We start from the raw sequence: 4,207 nt of genomic DNA on the forward strand, positions 1-4,207 counted from the left end.
TTTTTTTTTTTTTTTTTTTTTTTTTTGTCACAAGGTCTCACTCTAGCCCCTGCTGGCTGGAATTCAAGGCAGTTCTCCTGCCTTAACAACCTAAGTGCTAGCACTCGGGAGGCAGAGGCAGGCGGATCTCTGTGAGTTCGAGACCAGCCTGGTCTACAAGAGCTAGTTCCAGGACAGGCTCCAAAACCACAGAGAAACCCTGTCTCGAAAAAACAAAAAAACAAACAAACAAAAAAAACAACCTAAGTGCTAGGATTGCAAGCATAGTTTGCCATGTATTTCTAGGATTGCTTTGAACTATATAGTCTTTTCTGTTTTGTCTGGTTTTTTGTTTATTATTGTTGTCCTTTTGAACCAGGCCTCCTGTAGTTCAGAACTCCATATTTAGCTGAGGACGACCTTGAAATCCCGATTCTCTTTCCTCAGCTCTCCAGTGCTGGGATTATAAGTGTTTATGGGTGTCACCACACCTAGTTAACTACAATCTAGTTTTGTTTGGTTGCTTTTGGATTTCTAAATTACAATTATATATTTAACATGTGTGTCACACATGCCTGTGTGTATATCATTACATGTGAAAGACAATTTCAGGAGCCAGTTCACTCAGCCCGACACGTGGAACTCAGGTTGTTAGGTTGGATGGCCACCACCTAATCTACTGGCCCCAAACGATCTTTTTTGAAACAGGGTCTTACTATGTAGCTGTAGCTAGTCTAGAATTCTCTATGTAGACCAGGCTAGGCCTTGAGTTCACAGAGATCCACCTACCTATGACCCCTAAGTGCTGGGATCAAATATGTGTCACCAAACCTGGCCCAAACTACATTCTTGAACTAACAAAACCAGGTGCGGTATAGCTATCCTGCTGAGACAGATCTTAGACTATAGAATAGATCAAAGTGCAGAATATTGGAAGCAACATAACAATCCTCAATCGACTTAGTAATAAATCATACTGTACATACACTGGAATATATGTACACAACATTGCTTGTGTCCTTATCATAGTTCCCTTAGACACTGCCCTAAATTATTCTCAGCCATGTGGTAGCATACCATTCAGAAGGCAGAGACAGGCAGATTTTGTGAGTTGAAGGCCAGTCTGGTCTACATAGTGATTTTGAATTGTAGGTCAGCCAGGATTACATAGAGAGACCCTGTCTCAAGAAACCAAAAACTAAAAAATTAAAATAAGTAAATACTTTTTTCATCTAATCTAACCATACTGCTATAAGAAAGGAAAATCATAAATTTCACTTTACAAAAGACATCTATGGTTGTATGTGTGTACACACACACACATATGGCTACACATACATATATACATATATTAGAAGACCCATATTACCAATATAGACCTCCTATCTGAAACATAAGATGGAAACCCATTGAAGAAGATACACAACATTGACCTTTTGCCTCCAGATGCCTGCATTTACATGCACACCTGCGAGCACACACACACACACACACACACACACACGCATGTGCACACACACGCATACACAAAGTCACCAATACCAAACATGTTGGTGCACATCTGTAGACCCAACACAAGATGAATCCAAGTTTTATTCTCATCCCCCCAGCAAAAAAGGGGGGTAAAGAAGCTAGGTACGTGCCTCGGTTGGTAGAATGCTTGCCCAGCATATACAGTGTCCCAGAGTTAGATTCTGATCCCCAGCACTGCATGAAACCTTGTAGCAGAGTTCAGGAATGGAGGCAGAAGTACGAAAAATTCAAGGTTGAGATTGGTATAGTCTCCTCCACAGCCTTCAGTCCCAGCAGAGGCAGGCAGATCTCTACAAATTCAAGGCCAATCTGGTCTATATGGTGAGTTCCAGGACAGCCAGAACTACATAGAGAGATCCTGTCTCAAAGAAACAGCAACAACAACAACAAAAATCATAACTGCTTTAAAAATTCTAGCATTTTGGGCTGGAGAGATGACTCAGCAGTTGAGAGCACTGGCTACTCTTCCAGAGGACCTAGGTTCAATTTCCAGCAGCAACATGGCAGCTCACAACCATCTGCAACTCCATTCCCAGCGAATCTGGCATTTTCACACTGACATACATGCAGGCAAAATACCAATGCACTTAAAAAAAAGAAAAGCTTAAAAAAAACCTTAGCATTTCAACTCATTTAAAATATTTTATTACATACATACTTTTATTACATGTATGTTTTTATATATACAACATATTTATTGGGAGGAGCATATGTGCCATGGCACACATATGAAAATCAGAGAATACTTCATGGAAGTTTATTCTCTGCTACATGTGAGTTCTAGGACTCAAACTCGGGTCCTCAGGCCTTGGCAGAAACTACCTTAAGCCACTGAGCCATCACATAGCTCTTGACTCATTTCTTTATTACTAATTTATAGATAGGAAGGTTGTTTCTTACCAAAACACATGTTTTTTTTTTGTAGTTTTAAAGATTTTATTATTTTTTAATTATGTGCATATGTGCTTATCTCTTTGGGGGATAGTACACGTGGGTGTACATGCTCATGGAGTCCAGAAAAGGGTGCTGGATCACCTGGAGTTACAGGGGATTCCCAACAGGAGTGCTGGGAACTGAACTCCTATCCTCTGGAAGAGCAATATACAGGGGCTGGAGAGATGGCTCAGTGGTTAAGAGCACTGCTTGCTCTGTGTGACTGTATGTCTGTATGTCTACCATGTGCATGCAGATGCTTGTGGAAGTCACAAGAGTCTGAAATGCCCAGAACTGTAGTTGTGGATGGTCATTAGCTATCATGTGAGTGCCAGAAGTCCAACCTGGTTCTCTTCAGCAACAGCAAGTGCTCTTCACCACTGAGCATCTCTCCAGCACCACCCCTAGGCTGTCCTGACTGTCTAGGAGCTGTGTCTCGACCACCCCTAGGCTGTCCTGATTGTCTTGGTTTTTTTTTTTTTTTTTTTTTTTTTTTTTTTTTTTTTTTTTTTTTTTTTTTGTGATACAGAGTCTCAGGCAGTCCAGGCCGACTATGAATTCCTAGTTTTCCTGCCTTTACTTTCCAAATGCTGGGAAAACAGGTATGCATTCTACCCCAGTCCAATCAAATTTACAGGACCAAATAAAGTACTTATTCTTAAAATCTACCACATATTCAACCACCCATAAAACCATTTTTTAAATAAATGGTAAGAAGTGGTTTTATAATTCCCAAAGAAATATGACCAGGAGACATACTCTTATGTATGATCAACCAAACCAGTTCCTTGGTTAAAGATATTAGGAAATATTTATTTTAACCATACCAAATTGTGCTTGTGGTTAAATTTAGTTGATAGATGTTTTGACTTACTCATGCATCTGTCTCCAGAGTGGGTAATTTGAGAAAGTAATCCTTCCACATTTATTTTTGGGTTTACTTATTTAATTATTTTTGAGATAGTGTCTCACACTATAGCCCATGTTGGCCTCAAATCCATGGCAATTCTCCTGTCTCAGTTTCCTAAAAGTGTTGGGATTATGAACATAAGCCACCATCCCCAAAGCCCAGGTTTATTTCTAAGCCAAGTCTGGCTAAATTGCTGATACTGGCATGCACAGTCCCAAGACTGATAAAACAGAAGAATTCAGAAGCCTCTCAAACAAGTCAGGAATGGTAGCAAAGGCATATACTCCCAGTGATTTGTGAAGCTGAGACTTGTTTGAAAATTCAAGGCTTTGCCTGGGAAGAAGGTAAGTTCAAGGCCAGCCTACAGAAATATTCTTTAATATAAGGAACACTGCTACATTAATATAGCAAATCTGACCTAAATACAGGAAAGAGCTTATAGGCAAATGCCTAAATCTATAGTCAGCGAGAGTAAAGCAGAGCTTCTTCCTGTCTGATCAGAAAGCAGCTTACGCCCTGTAAGAGCAGATGCTTCGACGAGTTCCACTGGATGTGCTGATCTGGGTAACCACTACTTCTGGCCAGAACCACCAGTTCTCAGAACTAATTAACTCAAAGGGAGTTAACTCAAGATCTGACCTGGATCCCTTTGAGAGGTTTTCCAAGGTGAGACTATTTCTGTTGAGGGAATAATGATGTCCAGTTTGTCCAATAAGAGAAGTCCTAACAATGTGGGAAGCAGATTGGGCTGCAGACCTGGAATATACTTTCTTTCTTTTCTTTTTTTTTTTTTTTGATGTTTCTTTTTTTTTAATTTTTTATTAATTTATTAAAGATTTCTGATTCTTCCCC

The sequence above is a fragment of the Alexandromys fortis genome, unplaced genomic scaffold (genome assembly GCF_014885135.2).
Source record: "Alexandromys fortis isolate MF-2015 unplaced genomic scaffold, M_Fortis_MF-2015_v1.1 scaffold_167, whole genome shotgun sequence".
Taxonomy (NCBI): Eukaryota; Metazoa; Chordata; class Mammalia; order Rodentia; family Cricetidae; genus Alexandromys; species Alexandromys fortis.